Here is a 12,026-nt window from a genome sequence, read left to right on the forward strand (position 1 = left end):
GGGTAATTTTCCAGTTGGAAAAAGCACCACTAGCCATTCATTGAGACAAAGAATTTCAGAGCAAACTTTGGTCCTATGGTTCTGTTAGAACGGCTTCAGCAGGTGAAGGTCAGGAGGAAACAATTATTTTTCAAGCAACAGCATTTTTACATCCCCTTCTATTTAGATGCAACTAAAATCAGGTTTTAAATCATAAAACTGGATCATAAAACTGGATTTAAACAAATATACAATATTATCCATCTATCCATTCATCCATCCATCGACGCTGGGGGGCTGGTGTCACCAGTCCATCACAAACAACCAATTCGGAATGATATGATCTCTTCTGTTTTTTTTTTTAGTTGATTCTTATGAAAAGCATTATATAATAACCCAGATGGTGAAAATAAGAACATGAATAACCATCTGCTTCTGTTTTGAAGGCAACCTTTTTAAAGTCGGCCTTCTGTAAACGCAGCCTTTTTGAGCTTTATTTGTGCTATAATTTGATTCCCGCATCAAAACCATACTAACAAAATTAACAGGACTTGGATAAACTCTCATGTTTTTAAGAATATAGCTTATGTTGTGAAAATGAACAAGAGTGAAGAGCCACCATTATTAGGAGGAAGATGCATAAACAGAAGAAAGATATGCAGACACATGCCTCCCACCACACTACCTGGTATTCTGTCAGCACCAAACTGCTGACTAACAATTTATATCTCAAGTATGATGTAACATAACTGGATCCAGCATGGAATGATTTGACTTAAAGACATGTAGGTTGGACTAAACCCACTAAGGTTCCCTGGCTCTTTCCAAATTTTTTTTCCCCACATAAATATTTCTACCATCATTGTCACACACTGTGCAGCAGCCTTTTGCGCTGGAGCCAGGACATCTAGAGTCAGTTTGTCAACTGATGGAGGCAAAAGAAGAGCTGAGGTGTTATCACTCACACTAGATCATATAACAGTCTTTTAAAGCAACAAAGGTAGCAGAGGGTGCTTCCTGGTTACATTAGACAACATTACCAGCACTTAGTGGAGACTGATTTTTAGTGGAGTTTTGGTTTCAAAAGGCTTCCTGGTCATATGTTGAAGTCAACCTCCATGTGGTCACTTATGCTGCTAATCTTTCCCAATATATCACATGCATTTTCCAAAACATGCATTGAGATGTTTGTTTCTGTTCTGTTAGACCAGGGGTCACCAACTCCAGTCCTCGAGGGCTACCATCCTGCAACTTTTAGATTCACCTCTGCTCCAAAATGTCTGAATTCCCTCACCAGCATTCATTCCTCTCTGCAATAGGGTGGAAACGAGCAGTTTATTTGATCCAGGTGTGTTTGAGCAGAGACGCATCTAAAAGTTAAAGGATGGTAGCCCTCGAGGACTGGAGTTGGTGACCCCTGTGTTAGACACTGCTGGTTAGATTCTCCAGCAGCTGTGATGACTCAGCCAAGAACCAATTCCCTGCAAGCCTGGGAACTGCAACAGACAGCAAACCTCAGCCTTGTTCATTTCTGCTTCCACTTAATAGAATGTACTTTCACTTACTGGTTTTTTCCGACAGAAACTGGTCTTACTATGATGACTAGGGTCGAAGGGTTTTATCACACCTGTTAATCTGGTACACTCAATTGGTATGAGGTCTAAAGTTGGAACATTTTCAGCTGCTGTGGTTCTCTTTCACTCTGCATTGTACCAAACCAACCAAACCCTTTGAGCAATCTGTTCCCACTCTCACCTGTGGTGGCGCTGCACCAAGAACAACTGAAGGAATTTACATTAAAAAAAAAGACACTGATCGCAACTTCCTTCTTCATGAAATATAAACAAAAATGAAGTGGTGTCAGATTGTAGCAGTTGGAGGATTTCATTTTTGTCTTTGGTATTTCTCCAGCTACCACTAGACCAGGGGTGGGCAACTCCAGGTCTCGAGGGCCGGTCTCCTGCAACTTTTAGGTTTGTCTCTACTTCAACACACCTGAGTCAAATAATGAGGTCATTAGCAGGACTCTGGAGAACTTGACTGCACTTAGGAGGTGATTCAGCTGTTGGATTCAAGTGCGTTAAACCAGGGAGATATGTAAGAGTTGCAGGACACCAGCCCTTGAGGATCAGGATTGCCCACCTTTTTTTGGTTGTATTTACCCAGAATCCCCTGGGTTATAGTCCATTTCCTGCTTTTGGAGTGGTCTCTGGTCCACTTGGCCAGGCACGTGCAGAGGGGGGTTTAGGGGGGCTTGAGCACCTGCCCCCTTTGCTCCTTGCCCCCAAGTGCCTTTTTGGTCAGTTTTTTTTTTTATTATTATTATTTCCTAAGCCCTCTGATACATAACATGTATTAAATTTATTTGGTTTTTTGTTTGGGTTTTATTTTTATTTTTTTTCCAAGAAAAACAACATAATAAGCCCTCCGGTCACCTTGTTACCTTTGACCTTTTGCCCTTGACGCATGATGCAATTACCTCTCGCACAGTGAGATAAGGAAGCTAACTGCGGAGGTCAACGTAGCAAATGTTCCAGATTACAGAACAGTTTTTGGTGAATTAAAAAAAAATGTTTTTGGTGAATAAAGTGGAGTAGACTTGCTACTTGTCAGATAACGGAAAACTTTGAACGTTGTATCGTTTCTGCTTCAGCACGGAGTAGCGGTGAGGTAATGAAATACAACAGACCTCTGCGTCTGCCTTTCTCTGAAGAACTACTGAGCGGGAGGAGACAGCCAGGTGAGGAAAAACTGTTCTTATCTATTGATTCAGTATTTTTATCATACTGACATTAGGCTGTTGTTGTACTATTAACTACCTGCTAGCTAACGACTTTGCTAGCAAAGCAAGATAACTAAAAAGCTTCTTCCCTGTATCGTTAATGATAGCAGTCATTCTTCAGTATTGCTTATGCAATAGGGGGCACATCGCCCGTCCAAAACCTATCATCTCCATAATGGGATATATGTCTTCTAATTTCCTTTGCTGCATAATGTACATTGCATTTATTCTAGCGTTAGGTAAATGTATCTTGGAGAATAACACTTAAATAAAAGTCCAACAAGGATATTAATTTAGAATTAAAAATAACTCACCCTGAATTACCATGATAAATATAATGTATGTAATAATCAATGAAGCTGCTCCTGTCCAATAAAAGCGTGTCATAAATGAAGGGGAAAAAACTCAATCCAGACTTTAAGTAATATTGTTATGTTGTGCTACGGACTGAAAAACATATTCCTTGTGTTTAAACACAAGGGTAAATAATTGGTAGTGTGGTTTAATATAGTGTTCTGATCATAATTCATTATGTTTTGCTTTTTTCAATTCAAAGATGCCACATAAAGAAAGACATCAGAAACAAAAAAGAAAGGATCTGCCAGAAGCAGCCAAAGGTAGTGGATTGTTGACCAACTGGGTCAGAACAAGTACCGCAGGTAAGAACAAAACAAATTAAGGTTCTTACCATAATTAACATGCAGTTTGTGGTAGTGAACAATATATTTCATATTACAAGGCAGCTGTTATGTTAAGATGTACTAAATCTAGTTGTATATCTCACAATTTGTAATTCATCATTGTTTATTAAACTCTGAAAGCTGTGTGACTTTAATAATCTGTCTTAAAGTGCCGTTAGATGTGCCCTTTATTTTTTTTTTTTGAGTACCTGCCCCTTTAGTGGTCTCTGCACAGCTTTGCACTTGATATTTGCATTGGCATTTGAACTGTGCCACAGTTCACTTCAAATGAACCAAGACCGAGTTTGATTGCGCATTCACATCTCCACCAACAAACTGGACTTTCTGGGCAAACAACTAGAGTTCAGTTAAAGTGGACTAAACATGGCTGGTGCGAATTCACCCTATGACTCCATGACTTCACCTTTCTCAGTCTCCATGAGTTCACATCAGAAATGGTCAGCTTTATTGAGAATTTGCCCTGAAACACTTGGCAGCATCTTATTGACTTTGTCAGCAATACTACAAGTCAGTTCTCTTCACTAAACATCACCAGGTAGGAGATGCATCTTGCATGGCGACTCTATCAGGTTGTTTGAACTACAGCTCAAACTCTGAGCTGTAGAGTTGAGTCCTTCCAACTCAATTTGCTTCCATCTGGAGCTATGGGCTGCCATTACACTCAGCCCAAAGTGTATTTGCAGTTCATCTTATGGACTTATTTACATTAATTTCACTTAATTCTTTTGCTTTTGCTATGACAACTTACTTTTTGTGTTCATTTAACTCAAAACTTACAAATCTTTAACCTAAAGGAACTTTTCACTTTGACTTTACTTAAAAAAAATGTAGTTCAATGCCAGTTTCGTATCCTATGTCTGACCAACTCAATTTATTATGATCATCCAACTCAATTCACTAAGTCCTTCCAACTCAATTTGCTAAGTATAACTTAATTCATAAGGGGGTTTAACATGACAAATTTAAGTCACTCTTACTCAAATCATTTATTTTGTTCTAATAAACATTTACAATCTCTTTGACTTAATTCTACAGAAAGTCAACTCAAACTTTTAAGTAGTTCCAAACTAGATATTTTTTAGTTTACTCTTTTTACAGTTTCCTCTAAATACACTCCAACTTAAAAGTTACAAATATTTTCCTTAAATGACCTTTTTACTTTGACTTTACTTGAAATAATTAAGTTCAATACCATAGTTGTATCCCACGTCTGACACCATGACTCAAGCTTACCAGGGACAGATTCCCAGGTAAGCGACTGTGGCTCTGTGGCTAGAGTAGTTGTCTTGTGATTGGAAGATTGTAGGTTAGATTCCAGCTTCCTACTGCCACATGTCGATGTGCCCCTTGGCAAGGCCCTTGACCCTAAATTGCCTACAAATCTGTGTATTGGTGTATAAATCTGTGAGTGCTAATGGGTGAATGTGACTATAGTGTAAAGTGCCTTGAGTGGTCAAAATGACTGGAAAAGCGCAATATAAGTTCAGTCCATTTACCATTTTTTTTTAAGTAAACTAAATGATTTGAGTAAGACTGACTTAAATCTGTTATCTTGAACATACTTAATAAATTTGTTAAATAAATGTTTATGATTATAATATATTGAATTGGTTAAACTTAACTTAAATTAAGTTGGATGAACTTTATTGAATTGCTTGTTACCCATAGAAGCAATTCAATTAAGTTGGTTCAACTATTTTCTTTTTAGAGTGTATGTCTACCATTACTCAGAAGCCGCTGGCCGCCAGTGGGTGGGTGTCAAATGACTGTGGAATTTTACATGTACCAGAGAAAGACTGTGAGGAAGGGTTTACCTGTATGAACAGGCGTGTCCAAATGCATGCGTGTCTGAGCAAACACACACATAGGTACCAGAGCTGCATTGATCAATCCATCACAGACAGACTGCATTTCAGAAAGCAACCAAACCTAACTTACACATCAGTGGAGATTCTGCGTAAGCATCTGTTTTTAGAGCCTGTTGGCTGTTTGCCGTCTCGTGCTCTGTAGGGCTTAAACTGTGCTGTTTCCAAAAACTGAGTCCTAACTTGGCTTTACTACATGGTGAAACTAAATGTTGGAAAAAGGTTGAATGAAATCCTTTCCAGATTTGCAATTGTGACAGCTGACCCTACTGTCACACAGACCTGAATGGTAATCATTTTGTTTGTTTTATCCTTTACATTAATTTAGACATTAATTAGTGAATAGTTTAGATTTTTGTTAAAAATTATTTTCATTAGTCTGACTTTTTTGGTTAACTGTTTGGAGTGCACACATTTAGTTAACCTTATTTGTCAGTTCTTTATATTTTTGTTGAAAGCAACAAATTAATTTATTTGTTTTGAGTTCCCAGTTTCCTTTGGAGCTGCTCCTGGAGGGTCACAGAAAAACTCCAGCTAATTGACGTCCTTATATGGCTGGCAAACCTCCTCAGCGGGCCGTTCCATTTGTTTGCCAGGGAATGGGGAAATTTGGTTTTCTTTAATATAATTTGACCATTTATTTAATGCTTTTTCTATTTGGTAGTTTCAGTCTAATGTTTTAATTTAAAGATTTGGTATTGTTTTTGTATGTTTAAATTACCCCTTGTGTGTCAGCAGTGGTCTGATCAGCCACTATTTAAGTTCCCCTCATGTCTTGTTAGTTAGGTCAGTTTTGTGCTTGAGTTCTTTGTGTTAACACCTGAATTGTAGTTTGTTATGTTGACCTCAGTTTTTGGGCCCAATTCTTCATTGTTTGATTATTTTTGAACTTTTTTGTAATAAATTAAGATTATTTTTGAATCCCATTCAGCGTCTCTCTGGCTGGTTAATGTGAGAACCCTCACAGCAATCAACAGTAAGAGCAGGGAAGACAAAGGTATATTTGCATAAACAACTCAGGAAACGATGTGTTTCTTAGCAACATTTAGACTTTCATAGCCTTAGGTGTAGATTTACAGAGACCACACCTTAAGACTCATCCTGCTGATCAGGAAAGAAGGAATTTCTCACTAAGCTATAATGAAAAGAAACCCACTGATTTTGTAACGTGTTAGGTTTTGTCAGCTACAGTAGTAGTCCCCAACGTTTTTATTACTGCGGACCGGTCAAGACTTAGAAATTTTGCTGCGGCCCGGGGGGAGGGAGGGTTAAGGTGAACCGTCAGATAAGGCGGTGTTGGTGTTCCCGCTAAAGCCTGAATATGCCCAATTTGGGTTGTCTTGGCCATTTTATCCCAGCCTGTGGGGTTTTCCCTGACTGGGAACCAGAATACAACCTGTTGAATATGACAGGTAGCCAATCAGAAAGCACGGTGTGACATAAGAACAGAGGGGAATCCCAAACAGCTAACATCGCTCAACTGAGTCCGGTGGATATCGGAGATGATATGTGGAAATGTTTATTATTATATGTAAAGGTCATTATTATATATGTTTATTCAGTTAAAAATGTTAACTAAGAAACAGTCACCTCCAAATCATAGTGCAGCAAATAGAGCGGCTGCTCCCGTCGTCTTTTATCCAGCGCCTTTTCTTTTTGTTATATCTTTAATCTCTTAAAATGAGTTCACAAACTATCACTACTGCTCCTACATCATCACGTGTGTTTGGTTATTCTAAATTCCCGTATGGTATGATGAGGGTTTTGATGGATTTTCTTCTGGAATCGGTCTGTGACTGCAATCGGTTCGTGTGGTGTGTTGCTCCTGCCATGTGACTGGACACACGAACCTATCGAACCTGTTGTACTTTTAACAGCTCTGTGGTCACAGAGATTTGGAGAATCGGCCGACAATCCTAAAATCATGCCGTCTATACCAGACTTAAGAATCACAAGCTCCACTCCTCTCCTCTCGACCTTTGCCCAAACACTCTTTTGCTCTGGTCGCTATGGTAACGATTACATATCCCTTCAAAATAAGATACAGATGCGCCACAAAAACGAACATGTTACTTCCTTGAAAAATTTTAACTCATGATAATGGCTAATGGGAGCCCTGAGCTTGATTCTCTGCAGTGAGACAGCCTCATCTAGGAGTGATGAGAGACAGTGACACCCGAAGTGTTGCTTATGCACAGGGTGCTTGGTTTCTATGCGGCGAAGCAGTTTGAAGGGAGGACCTCAATATATTTTCACCTTTATGAAGGAGTTTTACTCTCAGAATGTATTTGAACTTCTTTCTTTTATTTACTTAACGGCAGCTCACAGTTTTTAGCAAATAGACCCTTTTCACAGTGACGTCAGACAATGGCCGTCATAACTCAAAACTGGGTATCTTTACTTCCGGTGTGATTTTGCCTTGGGAACCAAGCTGAAAAATTCCCGCATTCTCATAATCTTAAGGATATAATAAAAGGTAAGTTTAATAATAACAGCTTTTAAGTGTTAGATAGCTGTTATTAATCATTGTAAATTCACCATTCTCTAACTGTATAAAATAAACAGCCTCCGATCGGAGAGTAAACCACCTAGCAGCAGCTTTAGCCACATTTAGGAAAAAATATACTCTGTCAGTGCTGTAACGTTTAGAGGTTCACTTTCTGTATTTTATAAAACAGTGTTTATGGTGTTAGATAACCGTTATTAGTCATTGTCAATTTACCATTCTCCAACTGTATTCAAAGGAACCAGCCTCCAATCATGAGTAAACCAGCTAGCAGCAGCTTTAGCCACAGTTAGGAAACATATACACTGCCACCTGTCAGTGATGTAACGTTTTAGAGGTTCATTTTCTGTATTAATGGAAAATAAAGGACAGCTTCCAACAACGTTGTTTAGAATAGTATTTTATATATTCTGGGGCTGATTATGCATCTCTGCTCATTTCCAAGCTCAAATGAGCAACTTCACGTTCAAACACAAGTCCCCCCAAAAACGCGACCGGTGAATCATTATTTTTTATGAGTTTAGAAAAAACAAGACAAACGCCACAAACAGTTGGGCTTGACGACATTTCTATTTTTCCAGCAACAAAACGTGCATCTCCATGCACTGTTCATGTTTCTGTCGCTGCTAACTGTCACAGTCTCTCCCAAAGACGCACAGAAGGAATAAAAATAAATACAAAAGAAAATATTAATGCGCAGTGATTTGGATAAATAACTTTAATCTGATTTCTGGATTTGAAATACGAACTGAAGGTGGTGACAAACTAGTGAGTAAAATGAAAAACTTGGTACATGTGAAGTAATGCAATTCATGTAAAATACATTAAAATGAATTAGTTGCACATTTAAGTGAGATTTGACAACAATTTCACTGAAAGAGTCAGAAAAACTCTGACGGAGTTGACATCTGACGGATTTGACAAAATGCCAAACTACCTCAATTTATATGATGTTATTCTGAAGGAGGCCATATTGTAGCTCGTCAGGTCCATGAAATCTTTACATTATACCAAAATTATGCTTTTATTTCGCAAAATTTCATCAAAGTTTTGTAAATTGTCAGTTATGGAGTTGACACATCATGGTTGTGACAAACAACTTAGGAATAAAACAGAAGAAAAAACTAAAGAATAACTTAAGCTAACCGGAGCTAACTAGCCCTCCTAGCAAAGGAAGAGAAAAGACAACGTCATGGGGTCCTCAGAAGTTCTGGTGCCCCCCAATAATGCCTGATTTTTTTACATTCTTTTCATTTCTGACGGTGTTGACAAAAACTAAGGACAAATTTCAACGGAGTTGGAAAATATCTAAAAATTATTTTTAATTCAATTTATCGATACTTTTATAATTATTTATATGACTACTTATACTTAATTGTCATAATATATAATTTTAGTATTTCTTTAATTGTTTTAAACTATAAGAATGTGTTGAGTTCTGCTCCTGGACAAGGGCTTTTACAGGCATCATCCACCGACTACAATGTTTAAAATAAAAAAATATTCAGCAAAAAAAAGAAAAATATAAATTGTTGTGCTCACATGACCCAGGTTAGTTTAGTTAGATATTTGAAAAAAATATATTTTGTGTATATTTTATTCAAATTTCATGCTTTATCCATAGGACCTGTTTTGTCCCTATTCTCAAGAATCACTGTATATATATATATATATATATATATATATATATATATATGAAATAGACAACTTTATCATTACTTACTATGTACACCGGAACTAAGGATACACAGCTTCGAGCCAAAACGGAAGTTATGTGACGTCAAGTGAAAAGGGTCTGCTCCTTAGTTGCATCTTTTCAGGCCTGCTACTGCCTCTAGTGGCGTGGGGGTAGTAACACAACTAATCTAATTCCATTACTAAATCAGAATACCACAAAGTGTTTATTACTTATTATTAATTCTGGCATTACTGGAACAGTAAAAGATAAATTCCCTCACAAAAGAACATACATTTTCATTTTCTTAAGGAAGTAGAGCTAATTAAGTAATCTAAACAAGAACTGAAAGCGATTCCAGTTTCACTTGATGGCAACCTGTTGAAACTGTGGCAAATTTTAAATACCTCGAGTCATTCCTGGACAGTCAGCTCAACTTTGCTGAAAACACTGATTATATATTTAAGAACTGTTCTCAGAGACTCTACCTTTTAAGAAGACCTTGGGGTTACCCAACTTGAGGTTGTGTACAACCTCTAGTTAGGTAGAGGTTGTTGAGTTAAAATGTTAAAACTTAACATTTTAACTTGAGCTTTAACTCGGCTCAAGTTAAAACAACATTTTAAATCAAGTTTTAACTTTTCATCTCCTCAGTTGGTTTGGTCACATGAGCAGACTAACAGAATCTTCTAAGAATACTTTGAATGGCAGGTATAACAGCAGGTAAATAGTGGAGAAACCAAAGACAACTCTGTCTCAACTGTTTGCTGAAAGAACATGGAAGATGGCAGAAATACTTTAGCAGGGAGCATCCATCCTCATTATTCATCAGTTTGAACCTCTGAACTCATGAAGGTGTTACTGTGTTCCTTTGGCAACTAAGAACATCTGTTAGACATCATTTATTGACAGTGCAATAATTATTCTTAACCAAATTAAATAATATTTACCTATAGCGTGCCAAGTGTTTTGCTCTATTCACAAATTGTTGATAATCAATCAATCAATCATATCTTTATTCCAGACACAAAAAAGGTCTATAGAAAACAGGTAAAAACAAGCAAAATAAGAGAAAAATAAAAATAAACATGACATAATATTATTCACCGAGTCACAAATAAATGATGACACCAATGATTCCATAATCTTGAAGAGAATCTCACAGTCTAAAAGCAGGATTTACTAAAATTGCAATTATATTATTGCATGACACAGATAATCTACACATGCATTTATACACAAGATTCCTGAGCACAGCTGCACATGTGGGAACAGCATTATATACAAACATGTGGCTAGCACTACTCCATCTAGGCACTTTGAGTAGTAGCCTCATGCCATCATTGTATGCCACATAAAGTTTCTGCAGGCTACTTTTCTTTTTATCGTCACCACAGATGGGCCTTGTAATAATGTGATTCATGAATATGATTTATCGTTTTAGAGTCAAAGGAAAATTTCCTCGTTGATAGATTAAATAGTTTAATCTTATTTTTTTTTCTATATATAAGATTCTAGAACAAAAAGTCTCAATAATATACATGGCACTGTAAAAACAAAGAAATTAATTTTTGTTTATATCTGTTTAACAGCCCTGGTTGTAACAACCTGGGTTGTTATTCTTCTGTACCTAATTCATGTTCATTGACTTTTATTCAATTAAATTTCTTACATATACATTGCAAATGGTATTTTTGTTATAGTTGATCATGTTCTTTTTCATGTCTCCTTATTTCTTTTGTTCCTCCTATAATTGATGGAGATATATAGATATTTATAATGTATGAAACTATTGTCATTTTATTAGCTCTACATCCTAAAGAAAATGAAAAAATATGTTCTTTTATAATGCCAGAATTAATAATAAATACTAAAGACGGTGTGGTATTCTGATTTAGTAATGGAATTAGATTAGTTGTGTTACCATCCCTACGCCAGTAGAGGCAGTCGCAAGCCCGAAAAGATGCGACTAAGAAGCAGATTTAGAAGTACACCGAAAGCTACAGAATTTGCTAAAACTGTGAGCATAATACATAATAAATTTGAATAGATTACAGTTTATATTTCATAGTATTTAAAAAAAACTTTAAACATTGTAAACTAGGAGGTAGCACTGTTATTTTGAAGTGTAGCAAGTTGATCTGTCTTATGTTTAAACATGTTTAAAAGCCATGTTTAAACAGCAGCATTGATGATGTCATCTTTACTGTGTAAAATTCAGCTTCTATTTAAAGCGGAACTCACAAATACACTCAAGGGGGATACGTCACAGGAATCAGGTAAATATGTTACCTGATGTAAATAAATAGCAAACCACTCAATATGAAATTTTGTTGAGTTTTAGCAACAATGATTTATTACAAAACCCACAAACTGAGAAAATAATAATAGTTATCCTGATAAATAAATCAGTAACCCAAAATCCCTCAAAAATAAGTTTAGGTGAGATTTAATTCACTCAGTTCATGTCAGTAAAGAAACCCAAATGGTTAAATGGCCAAATATTTCCGATCCTTTT

The sequence above is a fragment of the Poecilia mexicana genome, unplaced genomic scaffold (genome assembly GCF_051168715.1).
Source record: "Poecilia mexicana isolate PSO_F unplaced genomic scaffold, ASM5116871v1 scaffold_3, whole genome shotgun sequence".
Lineage (NCBI taxonomy): Eukaryota > Metazoa > Chordata > Actinopteri > Cyprinodontiformes > Poeciliidae > Poecilia > Poecilia mexicana.